Raw genomic sequence first — 26,409 nt, forward strand, 5'->3', positions numbered from 1 at the left:
TCTAGTTTTGTTTTGTTTTTGTTTTTTTTCACATGCAGAAACTCAAACTATCTCATTTTTGGTCTGCATTGGAATGATAACTGATTTCAAATCATTGACATTTTCCACAAAATTGAAATGTTGTTTTCCAGCCAGCCCTAGTAGTGACTCTTGTGGTTTCATTCCATTTCAGAAAGTTGTATGTGGTTAAAAAAAGATTAACCAGCAATTTTCTTGGCTCAGCTGGTTAATGTTGAGGGACTTGCTGCCTGGCTAAAAGTTGTTTGTCAAATTTTAGATTATGTGCATTGCTGGACTCCTACCTCTAGTTGGCCAACCAGGAGGGTGAGAGCAGCATAACCTTTTGATCAGGGATGGTGGCATTACATGTCTGAAGGCAAAAAGTAGTCTTTCACCTGGAATGGGTTCGCCCCGAGAGAGGGGCCCGAGCCTTGGAAAGCATTGCAGTTCCGGCAGCGTCCAGTGAGCTCTCGCTGGCCCTTGAAAATCTGGGGGAGATGGTGTAAATCTCACGCTGGGTCGTACCCATATCGGCAGCAGGTCTCCAAGGTGAACATATTATATTTCCTTCATATTATAAAGATGATGGCCTGATTAGTTCCTCCCTCTTCAAATCCTCCTCAGGAGTTTCTCGACAAATCAGAATGGGTATTTTCTCTTCTGAAATCACTGGTATGACCAAGTGGGATTTGGTTAGGTCATCTTATGCAAACAAAAATCCTTCCTTTCCAGTTTGAAAAGTTCCCAAATTACTTTAGAAATTTTAGACATACCGAGTCCATTAGAATTGTGACGTTCACACCAGTGTCTCTTCGTCATAACAAGGCCTCCAACAAAAATTCCAACAGAACACCGCTTATTCTGAAATAAGTCAGAAAAAAATAGAAAACTAGTAAAAAAAATAAAATTGAAATAATAGAAAACAATCACTCAAGCTCAGTCATGAACACAAAGGAAAATCCCTTATTTTATAGGCTAAGCAGTTGTTCTTCAATTCCACACACAGATGTCTAATTTTCCTCTTCATAATTTTGGTACTTGGCACCTATCCACAGTTCAACTTTGAACTGGAGTGAAAAGGTTGGGCTCTAGTGAAGGATCAGAGTAAAGGTCTTTTACTCTAAAAATAATCATATTGGCTTCAATTTTTATATAGACCTCTGTGCCTTACACCCCACTGATTTCACTGCCATGGGGGAAAATGCTTTAAAACTATTTTATACTATTTTTCCTGCTGCTAGTATTCAATAGTAATACCTGCCTAAATTGTATCACTTGTGCCTTCAATTCTTTGTGAGTAAAAACCTGCATGTGAAAAGTTAGAGGATATTTACAAATCTGGTTCTCTGAAGTCTTAATTACATACGCCTCAGCTGACTTAAATTAAACTCAAAATTACAATATTTGATGAGGATAACAACACATTTATGTGTCTCCATTTTTGTATTGTTTTGAAAATCTAGTAGATAAGCACAGTCATTCTGCAACTAAGATGTAATTTTTGTTTATTTGTCTCATCTCAGCCATTCCTGGAAAATGAAATCCTGTTCAGACAAGCAACTAACATGTATATGTAACCTGGAGATCTTTAGGCAAATTAAAGGGGTTCCATTTTCACCATGAGCAATAAGTTACTTTTCTCTGTGGCAGAAATAAAGTTAAAATCCTACCCTGGGCTTTTATCTCCGCTTAAATGTTGGACATGATGCATACCATCTTCCAGGGTGCCAAATAAAAAGGAAAAGATATCCAGTTTTGATCAACATTAATAATGTCCCAGGGACATAGTTAGCTATTTGTGTTGGCAAAATACCATATTGCCATATGATACAGCACTACCATCAAAATGCTTTTTCTCAGTATTCTGTTTAGAAAACATTACATTGCAGTTTCCAGTGCAACCACCAGCCGGCACTGGGGTCAAATCTTTCATAACTAACCTGAGCTTTTTATCCTAGCAATGGGATAAATAGTTTTGCCCTTTCTACAACAAGTGGTGAAAACACAGGAGTACGCCACCCTCCGTCCCCTCACAGTCCTTACCCTCATATTTCCCTTTCTGGTTGGTATTCACATCACCTTTCAGGTGTTCCTCTGTCCTCTTTTTGACTAATCTACTTATTCTTGCTCTGAAATTGCCAACTGCTTCACAACTGCAGAGCTAGCAAACATCTGAACCTGCTCAACAAAGGAGGTCTCCTTGTCTGGAGGAAATGAAACACTGAGTGATGGCCAGGAACAATTTGTAAGATAAATACTTGTAACTAACAGGCTAACTGCAGCTCCAAATATCCTAGTGAAGTGGGTTCAATAACTTGTGGTGGCCCATTTGAGGGATACATTTCCCATTATATCTTAGAGATAAAAATCGACTTTTTTCAACAACAGCACCTTTCCTGGTTTTCTATACCCAATTGAAGTGGCTTCAGCCATACTCAGGATATACTGAAAGAATATACTGAAATACATAGTAAATAATGTGCTTGTAGTAATGTATACTTAAATATATGCTATTCGTATACCCAAAGCCACACATAGCTTACAGAAATGGGCATTTCATTATAAAATTGCACTGCAGGAGAAACAGAGCTTCGGCTGACAAAATAATTATGTGTTATGCTTTTCACATTAAGGGAGATTGTAGTGCTCCCACTCTTTATATAAAACATATATGTATACATAGGCATGGACTACCTGCATTGTGGGTGATAGTGAGGTGAAGGGGTAGAGAAGAGGTCTGAGAGTAGTTTCCCTGGGGCTGTTACTTCTCTCCTGGTGAAGGTGAGAAGGGAGGGTGGATAGGCAGGGGTGCAGAATGGGTAGAGCCTTATCTAAAGCCACAAGGGAATCAGGGCTGAAAAGTGACATTGAGTCAGAGTTCAGTCTCTGCTCTGCTCCTGGGGCAGCTCAACTATGAGTACCTTAGTCACAGTTTGTGTTTGCTACTGGCAGTGATACCCATTTTAATGTATGTGTGGCAATATAATAAACAGGTTTCTTTAGTATCATACCCCAATGATACTAGAGACACATCACACCTCACTCAGACATTTTCAGAACAAACTATTGCTTATGAATCCTAAGTGATTAATATCCAAAGGAAGCTAGATGAACCCTATTTATTTTATTAATATATCTGTATTACACCTCCACCATCACTGTACTTTGTCCTTTCAAACATCATTTACATAAAACTTAGCTTATTGTCTTAGAAAAAAATAGGCAAGCAAGCATCTACATAAAAGCCTTTATTGCTGGTGTTCATTATTTTAACGCATGATACTGATAATCGGTGAAATACAATCTCAAATATATCAAATACGTTTAGCTATTTGCTGCATCTAATTAGAGACCTGAACATTATTAATATGCAAATTGAAAAGTTTTAATGCATAGCATTACCCTAAAATCTATTTAAAATGTCCAAATGTATCTCTTCAGAATATTGGCCCATATTATCTGTATCACTTTTTTTAAAGAATGTATAAAAATAAAGAAGTTGGTTTCCCCTTGGAACGAGAGCTGTGTATCACATTATATTTCCTTCTGGGTTAAGAAGGCCAGACATGACTCTTGTTGAAAACCATCAACACTGCTTGTTGCGCTGAGTCTCCACTAGTGATCTCGTGAAAGTGTTCCCTTTTCCACCCAGAATTCCCTTCACAGTGCTCCTAGTTTGAGATGGGGGCACTCCAAATAATGGCTGGAATTTGCAACAGGTTTGGTAATAAAATTTGTGTTTAAGAAACTGATGGCCCAATTCTGCTTGTATTGAATCTAATGGAAGCAGGAGCTCTATTATCCCTAATAATTTACCAATAACTACCTTTGTGATTATGGAAATTTGGATAAAAGGAATCAGATCTCATGGTTCATGGCTCAACCTGACCAGGAGGGGCATTTTCAATCCTATGTATGTTGCATGTAATCAAGTAGCTCACCTTTCCTGGATTCCGGTCATGTGTCTTCCTCCATTTCCCTTTTCCATGTTTGATTCATTGTCTTCCCCTGCTCAGGATCCCAGAATGGCTAGGTTAGGGTTAGTGTAACCCTTCAATTAGGGCATATTGAGTATAGTTCTGCTACCCTTTAGTCATACAGTAAGGATAACAACATTTCATTACTTCTGCACCCAAGACTTAATTGAATTTTAACCCAATCAGCCAAAATTGGTCACTTTGGCAAAGCAGATGATCACCTAGGCAAAATAGGTTTAGCTAGGCATATACTGTCTGCTCCTTCAGTCTTTTCCACCAGCTGATCAATAGATGGTAGGGGAGACATGATTCAGACCACTGACTTATATCCCATGTACATACTTGTGTCCAATATCTTCAACTGCATCCAGTCTCAAAGAAGTAGCCAGTGCATAATACATAGCATGTACATTGCTGTGATTTGTTCATGGACTCTCTCCTCACGAGATGAGCCACTTCATTCTACTTCTAACTGAAGGTGACTTAGCCCTCTGCCTATGTCACAATGATTCATCCCTTCTGGAATTAACAAAAAAGTACACACACAGACAGAGTTCACCCCATTGGCTCAGACTTGCCCTTTTCAGGTGAAATGGAGTCCTTCCCTAGGGCACATTATTCTTTGGAGACCCTTCAGGACTCAATGCAGTTTCATTGTACCTAACAGTCCCTTCATCTATGGGTATCAGTTTGCCTTCTGTCATGTATTTCCAAGATCTGTGCTATGCTCCAACTTTTAGACAGTTTCCTGGGAGTACCCCTTTAGAGTGCCAGAGCACAAGGGGTCACACTTTTCCACACGAGTAGGCTACTTGGCCTCAATGTCTCAGAGACTGAACCTTTGCGCCCCAGCATACCTGTGTCTCACCATAAGCTCTGTACAGTCTAGCTAAGCTAGGCTGCTGTTCAGAGACTTTTACTCTCTCCAGGTATCCATGTACATCAGCAAATAATTGCAGCAACACCAGACAACCTTTCAAAACAGAGTAGGTTCATTAGTCAAATGGAACACAGTGCTGGGAAGGCCTTAGGTTCACACAGAGAAACAAAGGTAAAAGACAGTTCAGAATGGGCCAAACCAGAGTTCTGCCAAGACAAGCTGCTGTAGGAACCTTCTTGGCTCTTCCTTTCTCTCTGTCCCTTTGTCTCTCAGGATATGTCTACACTTAAAATGCTACAGAGCACAGCTGCAGCACTGCTGTGGTGCTCCAATGTACACACTTACTACAGTGATAGGAGGGGATCTCCCATTGGTGTAGGTAATCCACCTCCCTGGGAGTCTATAGCTGTACCACTGTCTACACTGGGGATTAGGTTGGTTTAACTATGTCTCTCAAAGATATTGATTTTTCTGTACCTCTCTGAGATGCAGCTTGGCTGAGGTAACTTTGGAGTTGAGCTGCCCTCAGTCCCAGGTGAGAGCTCCTGTGTGTCCAGTTCCTCTCACAGATTCCTGTTACTTCCAGTACATTGTTCTTGCACTGCAAAACCATGCTCAGTTCACAGGTTCAGCTTGCCTGAGTCTCCCATTGCTAAACTTCAGTCATTTGGTCATTGGAGTTCTATTGTCTTTCCCAGATCCTCCACCAATAGGTGTTGATTCCAGCCAGCCCTCCATGGCTCATTCATATTACCCCTGATACAAATACCTTACGCCTTCCCTCTGTTTCAGGGAAAGTACTTTAGCCCTTCTGCACCTACTAGGTAGTAATACCAAGCCCAATGGGCCAACTACCATGCATATCATTCATAAAAATATTACAGACCATTCTCACTTCCATTATACCTTCCTTTCTGGAAGTACAGGTGAGTTGCTGAAGAATTTCCATGCCACCAAGTCCAAGTGGCACTTTATGCGACCCCAGTCAATCTTTAATCTAGGTTCTACTTCACGGACCCTGTAGCAGGCAAAGAAGGTTCAGTTACATGTACTGCTTGATTTGCCTATCTGGACCTCTTCCTACCTAAGCCTATCTCTTGGCCTTTCCCAAAGTTCCTTCCTGGACTCTGTTTGCTCTCTCTCTCTCTAGACTTCTTTCCTGGGACCACTGTGGATGGTTCAGTCCTTCCCACATTGTATCTCAAGTCTTGGTCTTTGTCAGCTTCCCTAAGCTCGTTCAGCTGCCAACATCTCACAAGCCATTCACCTGACCCAGCTGCCAGCTCAGTGTATAAAAGAGGGCACAGGGATGCACATGCATGCACCCCATGACTATTGCCCTGTTACACTGAACAGATAACTAAGTATATTTTAACCTGTAACTTTAAGGTTAGATTACTACTCTACACTCTAATTGGCACTGGAAAAGTAACTGGGATCTTCAGTTAGAAGTAGAATGAAGTGTCTCATCTCATGAGGAGAGAGTCCATGAACAAATCACAGCAATATACATGCTATGTATTATGCACTGGCTACTTCTTTCAGACTGGATGCAGTTGAAGATATTGGAAAATGTGTACATGGGATATAAATAAGTGGTCTGAATCATGTCTCCTCTACCAAATATTGATCAGCTGTTGGAAAAGACTGAAGGAGAAGACTATATTTGCATAGCTAGCTAGACGTACTTTGCCAAAGTGATCAATTTTGGCTGATTGGGTTAAAATTCACTTAAGTCTTGGGTGCAGAAGTAATGAAATGTTGTTATCCTTACAGTATGACTAAAGGATAGCAGAACTATACTTAATATGCCCTAATTGAGGAGTCACCCTAAATTTCATCCCACTTGCTAAATGGAGGTACCGATGCTAAATCCAAGTGAAAGAAGGAATGGGATAAGTGTTTTTCCCTGGTGGCGCTGACTCTTTTTAAGGGCCCTTAAATGCTATTTAATCCTCCCCCTACAATGTTTAAAGACAGAGTTGATTACACTCAGTTGAGGGTCCATGTTTCTTCTGAGTAATCACTGAAACTGAAATCACTAGTGAGCTGATCAAGAGAGCTGAGCTTTAGATCTGATGTGAGGATAGTGTGGCAGTGAAGAACAACACAGAGAAGCAGTGAGATTCTCCACTATCTGCTGAAATCATTGAGGACTGGAGTAGGCCTTGGAACCTCAGAATGTGGCAGCTAAAGGTGACAGCAACGGCGATTGTCGGAAGACAGGATACTGGGCTAGATGGACCTTTGGTCTGACCCAGTATGACCGCTCTTATGTTTTGTGAGCAGTGGCAAACTGTGACAGTGGCAGAGGCAGAGGCATCAGTCAACCCAGCAGCACTCCCAACAACACTTTCTTTCATTCTTTATCCTCCCCTCTCTTTTCAAGCCACTCTAACCTGCAGTCTGGGTATCTGGTACAGAAAACCCAATATGATATACGCCTGGATAGTTTCTTCTCCCATTTACAAAGTACATCTAAAGTAACCCTGTGGAGGTCAGTTCTGGATTTACAGCTAAGTGACAGTACAATCTAAGTGCATCTAATACATACTGATACAAAATAACTGTAATGCTTACTTTCAAAATTATGAAAAGCATATTTGTCTGTGTAGTAGATGATAAACAAAGTGAAGTGACAAAACCACATCTTTATAGAGGATTTGTCTTTTTTGGTGGGCTTTTTTCTTGGATTTAACCTGTATTATGATGTTCATGTTAAGGTGCTACATAATACAAGTAGAATATGATTTGCTTTCAAATTATATCTGTCTTCAGAGCTAAAGATACCTGATGGATTATTATCCATTTGAGCATATACCCCTAGCTAGGCTGTAATCTTGCTCAGGGCAAAATATTTTTACTTTGAGGGCATGAGTGAATAATGGCTTTTGGTATTGGCATTTGAAATCCAATGTGTATGTGTGTGTGTGTTCTAAAGCAAAAATAAATACACAAATCTTTAAAAGATACAATGAAGTCTAAAAGTGGCATCTTTAAAGAATCTGTTGTTAAAAAAATAAGAAGAGTCATGCAGCAAAATGCAAGAATCTGGAATGTCAAAAAAATCTGATCAGTGTGCAAGATTTCATCCATCTAATTCAGCTATTTATATGTAGTGCCAATCACTATGTTATCTTATATTTGTGAGAACTCGTTTTTCTCAATAAGGCTGGGTATAAGAGAGCAAAGGGATAGATGATGCAATTCATACTGACAACATGGATGAGCATTTCATTTCACAAAATAATCCCACTGAAGCCAACAGGTCTGCTTGCATGAGAGCAAGGCCTCTACAAGGTGGACCAGAGTTTGAGCTAGTATTTCTAGAAATTGTTAAATGACAAATTTGGAAATTTCTTCATATTCACCAATAAAGAAACTTATCCAAATGGAAGCTATTTGCTAATAATTTAAATGGTATGTGAAAACTGTGCTGAATACTTTGAAAAAGCTGGATACATTTATAATACTACTTCTTAGTTGGGTCATCTTCAATTTTTCTCCATGACACTGTTCTAGCACTTGTCTACACTAGGATGACCTAAAATCAACAAGATTCACAGGTCCACTGGCATTTTCACCACATTTGAGCAGGATTAGCCAACACAGTGAGAGTAAGAAAAGCATTTGAGGAACCTCTGACACCATGTCTACACTACTGATGTTAATGTTACTAGCCCTGTGGACCTGAACAGAAGGCAGCAACAGTGGGAATTATTCTGTAGAACTGCCCAGTGTAGCCACAGCCATAAATGAAAAATCTCTTCAGATGTCTTCAAAATCTGACCTTACCAATTCTGCCAACCTACAAGGAAAAAATCATTAAATTAATAGAAAAACATACCTTCACAGTATTACAATTGCCTATTAATAACTAGCAAAGCAAACAAACTGTAACAAGAGCAGAAAGGAGCAGTTTTTTCCTGTTTATTGTTGCACTTCTGAATTCACATCCAACTAAATGTTGGCAAGGGATAATATGTTACAGAAACCCACAAAAACATTCTAAAATGACCTTTCTGAATAATTGAATATGCCTTTGTCTTTTTACCAGAATTCTCTATAAACTCAACATGGCCTCAATAAGAGTTTACCACAATATTATCTACAACATATCATTTACCAATATTTCAGATAGCCTTACTGTAAGTGATGAACTTCCTACCAGGACAAATATAGCAGGTTTTACTAGCATGTAGTTTATGGGCTCCACGAGTTCTCATCATAAGTAAAATTATACTTCTAAGCCCATAACAGGCTGGGCTGAAGCTGGACTTGAAGGATTAGCAACACGGTGGAGCAGTGTGAAGCCTGCTGCTACTCCCTTCCCTCCTGCCCATTCCTCCCCTCGCACACATGCAGATTACACAGCTAGTATATGGAGCAGTCATGACTGGATTCCTGGGGACACAGTGCTGTTGTGTCTGTTTCTTACATGGCCCATGCAAGGAGTGGAAAGATACCATGAGTTTCCCTTCCCTGTTCACTTGTGAAAGGGCCAGCCACAATCTGACCTCTTATTAGTCATAGAGAATAAGTTACAGATTTCTCATTTTACTTACCATGTCAGTGGGGTTGAGGGGCATTTCCCTCCCAACGAAGGTGGGGGAGAGGTGTGACTGGTACATGATGAAGGGTGTCAAGGGATGTAACAGCAGGCATACTCCATGTGCACACTACGAATGTGGAAAGAACTCCCTATATTCCCCAGGGGAGGGGCACCTCAGCAACTCACCTTGCATGGGGCTGCATGCAATCTGTGTAATCTAGTCCAAAGGAAAAAAAAAACTTTTTCTTCCCTTACAGAAAGGCAAGTTCTCGACGGCAAAAAGCCTTTCAAGCTCAAGCAGCACAAGCAGCGTTTTATTAAAAGATCACATTCGCACACACACATCAAACAAATTATCTCACAGGAGTACTTTGCCCATAGATAGCACCTTCCTTCTCAGGCAGTAAAAGCACTTTAAAATATTAATAAAACAAGGATCACAGCAGTCCTATTTATACAAGAGGCACACTGCAGCACAAAGAGGTCACATTACTTACCCAAGTCCACACTGCATGCCCAGTGTTAGAACCCAGACATGTTGATTACCCCCTCCCTAGCACTAGACCTTTTCTATATAGGAAGGACCATCAGGGTTCCTTGTATTACCAAGTCAGCAAGTGAAACAAGGATAGGAATCTGGGTCACCTTTGGACCAAAAGATGCTGGCAGTGGAGAAAACAGAGTTAGGATTAGAAGCACCTCCTCTGGGGCAGGAGGACTTCAGTTTTCTGACTGTTAAAAATACAGCAGTTTAAAAATAAACCTACTTATTGCAATATCAACGGACACATACCTTTACATAGACCTAGTAGCACGAATAGTTCCAATGCTTTAAATGGTGCAAGATACTACTCAGTGTGTGTAGGAGTATCAGAATCTGGCCTAGCAGTGAATTGGACTATCACCAGTGAATACTGCTTAGCAGTGGAATTCCCTTTAATTGACTGACAATCTCCATGTTCTTCTGGTGAGCTCTAGAAAACTAGGTGCTCCAAAATAATAAAAAGAGGGGCAAAGGTACTAGACCATAGTTGAAAAGTGTCTATCCACAAAATAGTGGTAGAATAGTTTAGTACCAGGCAAAGCTTTGACTAACAATTACCATCACTGGATGGTAAAGGTCAATTAAATTCCTTCCCACTAAAGGCACATGCCATTAAAATTCTTTCTTATCTAGCACTTCCCTGCAAGACTTTAGGGTAAAACTGAAGATGTCTTTAGAATGTATTTTAATTCAGTTTCATTTAATTTATTGTGGCTTTGAAATGTTTTATACATTACAAATATTGATGGCCATGGCAGCATCTGGTGGGTGAAGTTTTTTGAGGGGGGAGAAGGATTGTTCTTCAACTTCAAGGTGCAATTCTTCATTTAGGGCTGTCCCTAATTGTAGTCTGTTTCCCCCTACATGGAAAATGCTGACTCCATATGCCATTTTACAATGTTGCTCTGGCAGTAGACTGTGAAAAGGTGTCAGCCCCCCTGTATGGGTGTGAAAAGTGGAACAAACATGGCTTCTCCCTGCTGTACACAGCTGATTCCTTTTGTAACCACGTCATACTTCAGTGGAAATGCACTTGCATAGGACGGCTACTGTACTTCAAGGGTTGGCTGTAGCAAACAGCTGGAGCCCGATTGCCCTTGTTCGTTTCATTTTATTCTTGTTGAAGGTTCAGCAGAAGAAAGAAAACAAGTGTTTGCCCATTTCAAGAAGTTCTTCCCTACTAGGATTAACTTTTGTTCCACTCTGCTCAATTTCTGTAGGCAAGAACGTGAGAATATGCCTCAAATGTATATATTTTGTGACAAGGAGTCAAATTAATATTGCTTCAATTCTGAGCTGAATTACCCAGCAATCAAGAGCAAAATAGAAAGTCGGCACGTTGCCCCAGACTATAAGAACTCAACCTGAAAAAGTAAGAGCGTCTCTCGGACCCATCAGGAGTCATTTCTGGCAGGAAGGTGGCAACAGTGTAATGTCAATCTGCCTCCTCTTCTGTCCGTATTCTGAGCTTGTTCAGTGGAATGAATCTGATCTTGCTGCAGGCAAGTTGTTGCCAATGGGAATGAAAGGCTTATTATTAGACAACAGCTCTTTGATGAGTGTCAACGTTCTTTGGGAAGTGAACTGTGTGGAGGAAAGAGACTGCACTCCTACAACACCAGCAAGACTTTCCTTTCTCAAAATGAGCTTTTCTGTAGTTGCACCTTAATTTATTTTCCCTGCCTCCTTCCCCCATACAAAAGTTGAAGTCTCTCAATTAAAATCTGGTTTTGCTGTGAAGAAATTACTACATTTTTCCTAAGGTACCTGTGTGAAAACCTGCAATTATTTCCCCCTAAAGTGGAATTAAGTCAGCCGCTTGTCACTGTGGAAAAACCCACTATGTTCTGTGGATGAAATGGCAACATCTGAAAAGTTGGAAATTATTAACTTCACACAACACTCATTTGGTAACAGCATGGCCTAAATAGGATGAGGGTTAGTGTCAATAGGAGTCAGACTGAGAAAGAAATGTCAAAATCAATACCATATACCATATATGGTATATATATAAAGAGATAGAGGACCAGTTACTAGACTAGGGCAATTACCTTCTAGCTTACTTGTCTCCCACTTGGAAATCAATTGTTTAGTTGCTTCATTAACACGTGTATGCTCTTTGGTTAGTTAGCACTGATTTTGATGCCTCTTTTATTTATGCATCTGATCTCCGCAAATGTTCCAACTTCCAAACTCTTGGGCTTCTGAACTTTGATGCTTATAGTAACATGCTACGGCTGTAGGCCCAGCTTGGCAAGGCCTGTCCTCCCAAATTGTATTTGAATATGCAGGCTAGAGCAATCCTTTGGCATAGTGTGTAAACAGATTAATATTTATTTAGTGAATGCGGGGAAGCATTCGTATCGGTAATGTTGTAGGTGTAGTTGAACGAAGTCACAGAACTCAGCACCAGAACTAATTTATATCTCTAACTTGAGAGCTAATGTTCACTTTTTCAACTATATTCAGAGATAGGGTATCTCAAGGTTATTGGAATATTAGTCGATACTAAAGATCTGAGACACACGGTCCAAGGCTGCACCATTATTATGTAGGAAACTTGAGATTGTGACAATTCACAAGAGTAGCCCATTGTGAACCTGAGCTATTTCTGCCACTGGCTCTTTTCAACAAACCTTTTTTCAAGAGGTCAATCAGTTTTAAATCACTTTGTTAAATCCATGTAAACGTTGCATCACTTTCACTATTATGATCAGCACCTTCCTTCCTTCATATTATCGTATAAAAATATTTTTTAGAGGGGGTATCATTTTTCCAGTATGATACTACAATTTAATACTATTCACTGATATTTCTACATTCTAATTACATTCTCTCTCCCTCCCACTTAGAAAATGAAACTTCAGTTTTCACAGAAGAATTTTTATCATTTTTGTAGCCAACTGTAATCCTAGGGCTTGTCTACACATGAAAATTAATCTGGAATAAGGAAAAGTGTAAATTTAAAGCAAATTAACTATTACTGAATTAATTCTTTATGTGGACATTCTTATTCCAGAATAAGAGTGCCTTATTCTGAATTAGCTTAATCCAAGTAGATTATGATAATTCAGAATTAAATATTCTTATTCTGGAATAAGAGCATCCACATGCAGAATTAATCAGGCATAAAGCTATTCCAAAACCAACTTTGTATGTAGGAAAATCCCTACATATCTTGGAAACAGTTTTAATTTATAGTTATATAAAAGACAGCTGAAAAAAAATGGGCAAATCAAGGACTCAAAATGTATTTCATATTTTTATTAGCTGGCTGTGTTGATCACTACTGGAGGTTCTCTCTCCAGTTATATTGAGCCATGGCAAAGAAAATAAAGACTCAAGAAAAGAAAGGAGGAGATAGGTAAAAAGTATACATTAGAGGCTGTAGACAATAGAGCTTGACACAGTTATACCATCTGAGGCACTTGCCCAGAGACTATATTAACATTTAAGTGTGTGCTCCCTGTGACAGATGTGCTTTCTTTCTAGTTATAGAAGGCATTTACAAAAGATAAACCACCCTGCTGTTTTCAGTGGTGGAGCTTCTGGGAAAAGGTTGTGCACTCAACAACTATCCTGGCATTTTAACCACTTGTACTGCAGGTTGATCCTGAAGAGATGAGAGTGTTTGGAGATTACGAAGATTTGCCCAATAAACACTGGAATAGATTGTGCTACCTCACATGAGGTAGCCAGCCCACAGAAGAGTCCATTAGCACTGGGGATTTTGGATTTGAGAAGATGGCAATAAAGCAGTCCGCTATCAAATGGGAAGTCAGATTGTTGAGGTTTTTTTGTGAACAGTGTGTTTTTGGGAAGAATCTTAATGATAATAAGGGCTATCCTGGAACTGCTTTGCTAGCAATAGAGCAGAAAAAGGCACAAAGTCTCTCATGCCCAGGAGCATTTTGAGGAAGAGAAGTAAACACATGAAACAGAGGAATTAACTAGTACGCTTTGGAAGGTTGGAATCCAAAATCCAAATACCATTGTAAACAGGTTAATGTGGTTTGGGACATTCTAATGAGTTACTTATTATTGTAATTGTGTGATAAAGGAGACTTCTGATTGGTAAGGGTCGGGGGCAGAGGAAAGAAAACAAATATCAGGAAGTGTCTGTAGTGTTTGTTTCCTCTGAAAGTCTATTTTGTTTGGGTGCTCCCAATTTGCAAAAATATCTAGGTTAGTCAATCAGCAAAAGTACAGTTAACATCAAAGCCATAAATGGTGTGTTCTGCATGTAACTTGCTATGGTGCAATACAAGCTACTCCTCGTAGAAGATTTTGTAAAAGCGAAAGTACAAATTCTTACGTTTGTTTTTGTAGGAACTCCTAAATAAGTTATGCATGAAGGTACTAACACTGCTACAATCAACAGAGTGCAATCTCTCAGCAATCGATCCAGGAGTACTGGAGGAAAAGTGGGGAGAGAATAATTGCTTTTCATGTAAAATATATGCAGGGGACCAAAAAGAAAATTGTGGTACATCCTTGCCACCACTGTACTTGCTCAGGGCTATGGAGTAAGTAGCAAGCATCTTCAAAATTTCCTGATTATGGTACTCCTGTGAGCTTGTAATTTGTGTCAAATCACTAGACACAATGTACTTGCCTATATCTTTTTGTTCATCTTACTTTACAGCTCTAAAGATATTCTCCCACTCTGTATTATTTGGACCAGGAGGAGTGGAGGTTCCAAAACCAGCTCTGTAATCTCCACCACTGCTATATTTGAAAAGCATTCAGAGGTGCAATTGGGATTAGGGTCCCAGGGCAGTGCGTGTTGTACAAACATGTGAAGACTTGGTCCCTGCCCCTAGGAGCTTACAATTTAAAACATATAACTGAACTGCTGAAAGCAATATATACCTCTGGAAACCATAAGGCAATGGGAATTAGGCTGAGACATTGAAAGGCACCTAAAAAGTAGTAAAAAGAAAAGGAGTACTTGTAGCACCTTAGAGACTAACCAATTTATTTGAGCATGAGCTTTCGTGAGCTACAGCTCACTTCATCAGTGAAGTGAGCTGTAGCTCACGAAAGCTCATGCTCAAATAAATTGGTTAGTCTCTAAGGTGCTACAAGTACTCCTTTTCTTTTTGCGAATACAGACTAACACGGCTGTTACTCTAAAAAGTAGTAATTAGTTTCAACAGGATTTGGGCAACCAATTCACTTAGGCTCTTGTGAGCATTCCAGCCCAAATAAATATCTAATCTTGTTGTGTGGATTTTGTGCCACATACTGCCTTTTAAAAGGAACATAGTATTTTAGTGCCAGACAATGTACTGACTTGTGTGACCAAGATGACAGTTTTCCAATGTGTAGTAGGCCAAGGAACTTATTCTGTGCCTCTTAAATTGGTTAGTCTCTAAGGTGCCACAAGTACTCCTTTTCTTTATAAGAACAAATGTGTCTACACAGCCCAGGTCAAAAGACTTGGGCTCATGAGGCTCGCACTACTGCTCTAAAAATAGCTGTGTAGATGTTGTGGCACCCTGAAGTGGGTGGGCTTCAGATCCTGAGTGGCAGCTCAAGCTCAATTTAAAAGCACTGTCTACAGAAATAAATTTAGTGCAATGCACAAGCCGGAGCTTGTTGACCCAGGCTCAGAGGTTCACTGCTGGGGGCTGCTGCTGGCTATGTAGATGTACCAATGTGATTTAAGATCCTAAACCTTTAAACAGGACTTAGGCACCTAAGTCATTTAGGAGTTCTTGAAAGTTTTAGCCCTCGTCTATACATGGGCCCAGTTCAGCTACTGGTGGTTAGCAACCAGTGAAGCTGTACCAAATCCCACATATAGACATGAAAAGGTATGATTTGCACTGGTTGAACTTGTACCATTTCCAATTAGGGGCAAACTCCACTAGGGCAAATGTCAGCTGTCCTTGTCTCCACTTAGAATTTGTACCAAGACAGGTAACCGAGTTGCCAGCCATAATTGCTGAATCTGGTATAGACAGGACCAAATTGTAAGTACCTTGAGTCAATGACTTTCTAAAAAATCTGTAAAGAACCTCGCACAGTTTTGGCACCACAAACAATTAGTTTGAACGTTTTTCTGTTGTGATAAAAGCAAACCGATTTTGCTCTCTATGTGTGTAAAGTACTTTACTTGCAGTGTAGGTCACTGTGTCGGGTTCCAATGTGCCTCCATGTATCTGAGGAGGAAAAAGGGTAAATAAACCCTTTGAGTTTTAAGTCACATTTGTATTTTTATTCCCAGATGAGAGGTTTTATCCCAGTCTTTCAATAGCTTCTGTGCCTTCTAATAATTATTCCATTAGCATATATGAAACTCTTTGTGCCCCCTTTGAAATGTGCTTATCTTTGCCTCTGATAGAGAAGAGGGAAACATAACAGAGTGTTTGAGAGAGACGGCTGGCAGAAGATATGGCAAGAAGAGAAGAAGGACACAATGCAATAGGACAATTTCTATGCTTCTCTCCACTTCTGGAGACCATAATGACCCTGATCTCACAGGGCTACATTGTGGCATTTCTGACACAGCCCTGAGTAAGGAAAAGGCAGAGCACATTGTACCAGGTGTAGCGGTACTAACACGGTGCCTCCAGAAGACTAGCTTTCTTGATGCTGCTGCTTGTACAGAAGGGTGTGCCCCACCTTCTCCAGCCATGAACATTGAGCAGGTGAACCCATATAGTGCACCAGCCTATGGGTCAGTGCAGAAAGTGAGTGGCCATGAACTCACTTCTTTTCCACTCCATTTCTAGTGACCTATTCTCCAGATTTCAGGGAGCAGAGATCCCACCATCATAAAAAGCAGTTAAAGTTAAAGAGCTGTACGAGGGCTTCCTGTATGTCCCTCTGTCCCTGTAAACCCATTCAGGGGCATTCATGGTCTGGTCCATGGGAGTGGGTGGGGAGAAGGTCATGAAATGTATTTCTTCCATTGTGTAGCCACCTCTCTCATCTACATAATCACTACACAGGAGCTAAGGAGGTAGGGCTAAAGAAAGGAATGGGAGCAGCTGCTCTACTATATTTGGAAACATAGGGCAAAATTTCTGGGCCCCAAATAATCTCTGGCATTGATTATGTCTGAGGCCTAACTAGATTGCATTATTGTGTTACAGGGTCCTCTAAGACAGTACAACAAAGGAATCTGGAATGGCTCTATAACTATGAAGTACTTCACCATTCAAACTAGTTAACTATGAGATGGACTTTAAAAAAAAAATCTACTGCCTTTGCCCCTTTTTGTATACATCACATAATTTTGCCCACTATGATGGCAGATTTGCTTGTAAAACCACTGTTCATAATCAGTGAACTACCCAGGAATTTGCTTTTATGATACATTCCCTGTAAATGTGATTTTCTAGTAATTTATTAGCAGGCAGCCTAGATGAAGAGGCAGATTCAGGAAGCAAAGTCAGCTCTTCCATTTGCTAGAGATCACAGGTCATTACATCTCTATATATTTAATATTGAACACAGAAATATCATACCAAGTAGCTGTATAAGCCATTCAAGTTCATTTAATACCTAATTTCAATACATTAGTGAAATAGGTGAAAATGTATGCCTCAGAGGAGCTCAGCATACATCACCCTTACTACCTAAAATTAAACATTTCTACTTCACAGTTATGTAACTTCTACCTGACAGCTCTTCCATTGCACAGATAAAAAAGTACAAATCAAAGTTACAAACTTTCAGGGTTGCTTTTTACCCTCTTTCTTCCAACCCACCCATGCACATGTTCAGTTATTAGTTAACCTACAACACTCATGCTGTGCACACAATCTGTGACTCCACTTAAAACAAGATTCAGCCACCAATTCAACATAGCCATTATTTGGAAGTAAATATAAATCACTGCTGATAAAATGTGTGGTTGATGCAAAGATTGGCAGAGTGGTAAAGGATCAGAACAGGGCAGTCCATACCTAGAGATCTGCATTGCTTGGTAAGCTGGGCCCATTCAAACAAAATGCATTTTAATATAGTAAATGCAAAGTTATACAACTAGCAACAAGGAATGCAGGTCTGGGTGGTGTTAATGACCTGTGATATATGGGAGGTCAGACTTGATGATGTGCTCGTCTCTTGTTTCCTTAAACCAGTGGTGGGCAACCTGCAGCTCATAAGGGTAATCCACTTGCGGGCCTCAAGACAGTTTGTTTACATTGACCGTCCACAGGCACGGCTGCTGTCAAGGTTCCTCCCCCACTCTGAACTCCAGGGTACAGATGTGGGGACCTGCATGAAAACCTCCTAAGCTTACTTTTACCAGCTTAGGTTAAAACTTCCCCAAGGTACAAATTAATTTTATCCTTTGTCCTTGGAATATCCACTGCCACCACCAAACTCTAACTGGGTTTACTGGGAAACATAGTTGGACACGTCTTTCCCCCCCAAATCCTCCCAACCCTTGCACCCCACTTCCTGGGAAAGGTTTGGTAAAAATCCTCACCAATTTGCATAGGTGACCACAGACCCAAACCCTTGGATCTTAGAACAATGAAAAAGCATTCAGTTTTCTTACAAGAAGACTTTTAATAGAAATAGAAGTAAATAGAAGTAAAGGAATCACCTCTGTAAAATCAGGATGGTAGATACCTTACAGGGTAATTAGATTCAAAACATAGAGAATCCCTCTAGGCAAAACCTTAAGTTATAAAAAAGACAGAAATAGTCATTCTATTCAGCACAGTTCCTTTCTCAGCCATTTAAAGAAATCATAATCTAACACATACCTAACTAGATTACTTACTAAAAGTTCTAAGACTCTATTCCTGTTCTATCCCCGGCAAAAGCAGCATATAGACAGACCCAGACCCTTTGTTTCTCTCCCTCCTCCCAGCTTTTGAAAGTATCTTGTCTCCTCATTGGTCATTTTGGTCAGGTGCCAGCGAGGTTACCTTTAGCTTCTTAACCCTTTACAGGTGAGAGGATTTTTCCTCTGGCCAGGAGGGATTTTAAAGGGGTTTACCCTTCCCTTTATATTTATGACAGCTGCCCGCAGCTCCCAGTGGCCACAGTTCCCAGTTCCCAAGTTATAATTTCTACACACTGGTTTTAGACAAAACCAAACCAAGTTTATTAACTACAAAAGATAGATTTTAAGTTATTATAAGTGACAGCAAACAGATCAAAGCAGATTAGTAAATAAACATAACCACAAACTGAGCTTAACACACTACATAGATAGGATAGAAATTAGCAAATTCTCACCCTGAGTGATAAACAGGTTGGCAGAATCTTCAGGCACAAGCTGTCTTGGTTTTCCCATGTTTTCATACACAGGCTAAAAATCCCTCTAGTCTGGGACTATCACTTCCCATAGTTCAGTCCTTGCCCATCTGGTGTTTCTAGGTGTGGTGTTGTAGGGAGAGTGGGGTACCATCATGATGTCATTTCCACCCTTTTATATCTTCATCCCACTTTCTAGAAAGCTCTTTTGCTGTGACCCAGGTCAAACAGTTCCCTCTGTGTAGTGCTATCTCTGGGAGGTTTGTATTGTACACAGTTCCTGGGGTCATCATTGTGCTTGTGTGCATTTTCTCAATAAGCCATTAACGTTGTTTGGCCTTTTTACTGTTGCACCTGAAAGGCTGCTTGTGGGTGTTTTCAACCTCACAGCATGTTTCAGTAACATATACGTAGCCAAACTTCATAATTTCACATTTGACGATCACACATACAATAGAACAAGATGTTACTGTCTAGCAGATCAAGACTTTTAGAATGATACCTCACAAGGCATACTTTGTACAAAACCTATCCTAATTACATGATAGTGGTGTGAATATTGGGGTACCAGGGTATCACAGATGCTTTCTGAAAGATTTACTTTAGCCAAATAAAATTTATGTTTTAGTAAAACACAAGTCACTGGGCTCATTATAGATGTATCAGGGTGAAATGTAATGACCTGTGATATGCAGGAGGTCAGACAAGATGATTTAATCATCTCTTCTGGTCTTAAACACTATGAAAAATTACAGTTACATGTCACATCTTTAATGTTATGATCATGAACATCACACCATCGTGCTATACTTTGTAACAGAATTTGAAAACAGAAATAACCTTTCATAAGGGTAACCTACCACACACATCAAAGTCCAATTTTTAGAGATGTCCCAAATTTGTATTATTTCTTTGATACATCATTGTGACAATGTGTACCTGGCCCTTTGTGGCCCCTTGCTGAAGGCCCTGCTACACACTGCCCCGGGAAGGAGCGGTAGAGATGGGTCCTCCAAGCCTGCCTAGAGAAGCCTTGTCGAAGTAGCTAATCAGAGCCCAGCAGGTTCAGATAAAAGGAGCTGCAGGTGGTTAGCAGCTCAGTTTCTAGGTGAAACCAGAAGGGTGAGGAAAGGGGTTCCTGTTCTTGCTAAACCTGGGAGTGAAAGGACCTGAGAATGCTCAGGTAATGGATGGGAATAAAGGGGCTGTGTGGGAAGAGACCCACAGGAAATGCAGCAGTAACTACTAAAGGAAACAGTATGTGGTTGCTGTTTATAGGATCTCTGGTTTGGAGTGTGGAGTAGTGGGTGGGACTGAGTTACCCTATTAGCCACTGATGAAGGGGTATAAGGCTCCTTTAGAAGACCCCAGTGAGAGCAGACAGTTTAATGAACCCTTTGCTACCCCAGAAGAGTATACTTTGACTGTGTGACTTGGCTGGATGGCAGAGCTACCGAAGACTTGCCTAGTAAGGTTGGCAACCTATGGGGAGTGCCAGGAGTGGGAGAAAGATGGCAGTACCACACCCAATTGCTTGGATGCACTTGGGAGGCGAGTGCTCCCAATCACAACATCTACTCTTGAGAAGCTTAAAGAGATAAGGAGGCTAAAATGCTATAATTTAAGACAACTTAAACTTTTCTCCTTTTTCTTTTTGCATCCAAACACTTAAACCCTATATTTGAAAGCATCATAGTTTTATCTTTAAAGAAAAAAAAACTCTTAAAATGATAAGGCAGAGACTTGCTATTTTGTGAATGTTAGGTGGGCATCCCTGGATGTTGTCTATGAGCACTGTTAATTCTTATGACTCAGGCCTAGCAATTCATTCATTTTGTGGTTTGAACTTTTGGTACAGTAATTGGTGAACAGGCCAAATCCTGAAGCCACTCTGGAGGCACAAAATCATTTTGAACATCCAGCTGGGGAGTACTCGTCAGTAGAGACTATCCAGGTGGCATAAAGCCCAGCGTAGTCAATTTGTGCACCTCTCTCCTGTGCATCCCCCACACCACTGACATAGAAGACTTCCTGTAGGTAGGAGAGGCATGGATAGAACATGTTTCAGAGTAGCAGCTGTGTTAGTCTGTATTCGCAAAAAGAAAAGGAGTACTTGTGGCACCTTAGAGACTAACCAATTTATTTGAGCATAAGCTTTCATGAGCTACGAAGCTTATGCTCAAATAAATTGGTTAGTCTCTAAGGTGCCACAAGTACTCCTTTTCTTTTTATGGATAGAACATGTTGCACTCTGCAGATTCCATACTGACAATAGTCTCTAGAGGGTCAATGCTACCTATGCAAATTAGAGTACTCCTGAGACTTATTCAGTCACAGACTGTTTATAGGGATCAGGGAGAGGATGGAAAAGTGACAAACTTTGTTTTCTGGTAGAGTTGTAAATAAAATGAAATTTCAATTAAAAATCCAATGTAGATGTCTAACTTTCTCTTTAACTTTAGATGAGTGGTTGTCTGTAGGTGGGTAGGATACACAAACTGCCTAGGTTATTGCCTATGATGTGGTTACTTGGGGGAACACAACATCAGGGCCCAATTCAAATCTCCTGTTACTTCACTGAGGTCAGTGGATTTGTACCAGAGATGTATTTGGTCCATTATCATAATTAAAAATTGAACATTCTAGTATGAATGCAATCTTCAGAATTACCTAGTTTTATTTCTCTTATTGTCCTTCCAACGTAAGAGGACACCATGCTTCCCCCCAGAATTTTAATAACTAATCAGAATTTCTGACAAACTTTTTTTCTTTTCTATTTTTCTCTGCCCAAGTACGTCAGAATTTGCTGCTTTAGAAGCCCTGTTTCTTCCATGTAGGACTACCATGACAACTGTAAGACCCAGATCCATTATTTGGTCTGTAGTTTTGTTTTTGTTTTATCTTTCTTGTACTTTGTTACTATGCACAAAATAACTCATCAATTCCTTGTTGTTCCACTTAAATGCATCTATCTGTAAAGTTCTTGCCCTTCAGTAAACACTTGTTTGATAGCAAAACACCTTCCAAAACCAGGGAACATCCAATCTACTTTTGCTGTGAAGTGTGCCTGTTTGTTTACCTAAGAGTACATCAGAACACTTAATTAAAAGATATATTTTTTAAAATCATTGGGGTCAGTCTCTATGCATGTGCCACCACTTATTTCATAATAATAATGAACAGTGAGCCATTGATTCAGGTGACAAACTGCTGACATGCATGTATGGGATTGTACATGAACACACACATGGAGGTAGCTGGCACACAGTCAGTTTGACTGGTGAACACACCTGCAATTGGACACTTATGAGCATGCAATTCTAAAAAAAATATTCTATAGAATATAGTATATCTTTGCCTTGCTGGTGAAAATTCAATAACTAGTTATGCATGTATATTTGAATATTGATTGGCTTTAAGAACCTCCTCACCTCCAGGAATCATTCTGTTAGACCTGTTAATTGCCTTACTGTCCATTTTTGAGATGTATTTGACTTGCATCTTTATTAAATGGTAGGATCTACACCTTGAAATAGCTCACGTCTGATCTCCAGTAGTGAGAACAGTGGAGGAAGAAACAATTCCTTGAGCCTTGCCTCTCAGTTATAATGCACAACCAGAATTGAGTTTAAAGTGCAATCAGTTTTTTTTTTCTTAGTCTTCTGCTGAAGCCATTTTACAAAGCCTTGTTTCATCAGATTAGTACTCTGGTTTGGGTTCATTTTTATATCCATATACTAGCACTAAATTTAATTGAACATATTCAAAAAACCCCTCTTTCTGATGGTAGCTATTGGTTTTTCTCTGGAATGGTTCCTGTCTAAAGACCATGTTTCATGGGTGAGGCCACAGTTCTGCTTGGCAGAGTTGGGAGGGGCTCAAAGCTATCTTTGTACTTCTTCAATCACCAGTGTTTCAATGGTCTCCTGCAAAACAGAGCAGCCTTAGGGTTGCTGACAGTTTTCAACATTCTTCCCCTTCTTCCATTGGTATGGGGGGACACATCAGCAAAGGTGGGAAGAGGTAGCAGATCCAGCTATGCTGGTCTTAGGCTAGCCAGAGACTATTTTGCTCTAGGGAGAATCTTCAGATTACTATTTCATGGATTTTTATCAATGGGGCTTAACAAAGACTGGTATCTGGCCACAAGACTCTCCTTACCTTTGCCTCCTCCCACATACTGTGTAGCATAAATAGGATCTCTCCTTAATTTAAACATCTCCATCACTTCCCCTTTTCCATCATTATTTCTTCTCCCCCTCCCCCACCCTTTCCATTCACCTTTCACTCATGTGCTTCTTGTCAGGCTGTCACGATTCCTTCAATTTATTTCAGTGGTTTACAAACATCCATAGTTTTTTTTTCATTCAGAACTCAGGGCTCTGTTTTAGTTACTATAGTGCACTGAAGTACGTTAGTCATGGAAGATGCTGAAGAGCTTTAGTTTACTTGAGGGTTTTAAAATGTTACTGTCACTTATTTCTAAATGAGAAGAAATCATATTTAGCCCTGGAGTTAATTTTTTTGTCAGTATTTCATCCACAAAGGGCCTGCACGCTATTTCCCCTCACTATTCTCCTTTTGGTATAAAGACAAAGAATCTTTGGGTGCTTTAAGCATTCTTTGTCAGTAAGTTACCTCCTTAAACCATCTTAAATACTTTTTTATCCCCTTCACTGACCTCTTGTTCCTTATGCACTGTACTTGAAACACTTCTTATTTAATCCTATTCTAGTGCAATCTATATTTCGCTCACTATCTTGACCTTATCACTTTTCAGACTCAGATTCATTCTGTATTCTTGTGTGCTTCTTTCGCACCCTTTCTTTTTTGTTCACATGTTCTTGTTGATATACACAGACTTTCTTAAAAGACCTCAGCTGTGCATTTATACCATGAGTATTAAACCATCCAATTCATTTGTCCTTTCACCTCTTAAAGTGTCATTACAGTAGTTCTTTAATTCAGCATAAATGAAGATGTATTCTGTGCTATATGTAACATATGCTCACAATGAAGAGTGTATAAGGAGAGCATCTGATAACTTTTGCCAGAAATAACAAACATTATTTCATTATTAGTGTTTACCTCCTACTTCTAAGGCTTTCATGATGGAATTTTTCCTCATAGTAAATGTACTAAGAATTTGAGTGAAAAATACTGTCAAGTTACTAAAAACCAAGTCAAGTAGCAAATTAACTTTTGGTTGCAAAATTAGCAGAAAGAGCATTTTAGCTTCACATGGATTCTCCCACACTAAAGAGTGAGGCTACTGTGGTGGATTGAGAGTTGCCTGTTATAGAGTATTGATAAATTATCTCGACAGTGTGTTAATGTAGTAGTAAGATGGGAGCTGGAATCTGATAGATTCTCTTAAGTAATTCTCTTAAGTAAGTGTGTAAGAGTCAGCTGTTTAGAAATTCTACCTCAAATACCCTGCCAAACTCAGACCATGTTGAAGTAGCAAATCAAGCTGTGGAAATGGAGAATGAAGTCTTTGGCTGGGTTTAAGTCTCCCCAGGACTGGGAGATGGAGAGAAGAGACAACCACACTGCCAGAGACTAGGAATCTGGGGTAAGATAGACATGTGGCTGAGTACTCTTAGGTTATGCTTTGTTCCTATGATTAAGAACAGTTTCTTAAAAATTAAGTATTGTTTTGGTCACTGTATTAACTATTGGTTACAAGCTCCAAAGGGAACAGCAAGTATAAAATCCTGTTGGGACTACAACACTTTATACACTGGGTGCTGTAGCCAAGAAGCCAGAGAGGAGTGGGCAATTAATGAAATTCCATCTTGAGAGAAATAAAACACAGATGAGAGGGGGTCAGAGGTGCAGCAGCTGGCCCTGTCACCATTACAGCTACACTTGGAGTTCTTTCCTCTTTCCTGGATATCTAATTTCTTGATGTGGAGACAACATATTGAAGGGTTATTGTAGTTCAGTGGCTCAATCCTAATGCCTTCTCTGTTAGGCTAGGTTTGCATTATTTGAAAAATGTAACATCAAAAGGGAATGCTATTTTTGTGCCCAGTACACTGGACTGGGATTGAGAAGATGTAGGTTGACCTCCATGCTCTCCTACAAACTTCTTCTGTGACCTTCTGCAAATGACTTAGTGTCATTGTATCTCAATTCCCTGTCTGTAGAATGGGGATAACCTGCTTCTCCTCCATTTACCTATTTAGATGACAAATAGTTCTGGGCAAGGACTATTGTATATACAGTTCCTACTACAGTGGGGTTCTGGCTTCCTAATATAAATGTGTAGTCTACTATCAACAGGGTACAGAGTTTTTTGTAGCAGTTGTATCATGATTTGATGAATAAGAAGGGCAAGCTTCATATGTGGAAAGTCCAGAAGTAGCCCCAGCATGGGAGAGATCAGTGCTGTTAGGCTGCTTTTGAATGCAGCTCATCAAATGATGAAATTAGTTTTCTAATTTGAAAGAGCTGCATTCAGTTTAGTCCGTTCAGTCTCTTCTGCAGGCATTTTTACCACCGGCATTTGTGCCAGTGTCTGATCCCAGCTCTGGCATTAATAAATAGTGAAAGAGTATTGTTCACTACTTATTCACAGTCATTTGTTGTTTAGCAGCCCCCTTCTGAGGGAGGAGAAACAATATCCTGTTACTCAGGTAATCAAAGGTGGAATAGAATGGAACAGTTTGGGGGGGATGGGACCCACAGGCTATAAATTGTTCATCCAAACTGTTCACTGGATATGTACAATTCCACCAGCACAGATCAAGATCAGTTTAGGAATAATATGGAAATGGGGGAGAGGGAGAAGAGTAAATTCCCAATTAATTGTACCAGCTGTTCTTGCAAATTTGGCTCCCTAAAACTTTCAGTTTATTACAATCTCACTGATTGTGAGAGATGTTAATTTTTGTATTTCTTCCTCTAACAATAGCTCAGTTATCACAGAACAGTGGTGGGCAACCTGTGACCCACAGGTCACATGTGGTCTGTCAGGGTAATCTGCTGGTGGGCTGCAAGATAGTGTTTACATTGACTGTCTGCAGCTCCCAGTGGCTGTGGTTCACCGTTCCCAGCCAATGGGAGCTGCAGAAAGCCAGCAGATGATGATGATAAAAGCAAGAAGTGTTCTACATCTTTCTGATCATATGTAGCCACTTCTTGTGCAATTGTCTATAACACAGTGTCAGTCAACTTGTGCCAGGGCTTAAAACTGAAGATGTAAAGAAACATTAGGGAGCAATGG

At 40.0% G+C, this 26,409-nt stretch overlaps 1 long non-coding RNA gene across 1 annotated transcript in view; it reads left to right on the plus strand.

Annotated features, from left to right (window-relative positions):
* The window catches only part of LOC125620755 (uncharacterized), an 80,592-nt gene that overhangs the window by 1,397 nt on the left and 52,786 nt on the right, over positions 1–26,409 (plus strand). The gene's annotated exons all lie outside the window — the stretch shown is intronic.

The sequence above is a fragment of the Caretta caretta genome, chromosome 12 (assembly GCF_965140235.1).
Source record: "Caretta caretta isolate rCarCar2 chromosome 12, rCarCar1.hap1, whole genome shotgun sequence".
NCBI lineage: Eukaryota > Metazoa > Chordata > Testudines > Cheloniidae > Caretta > Caretta caretta.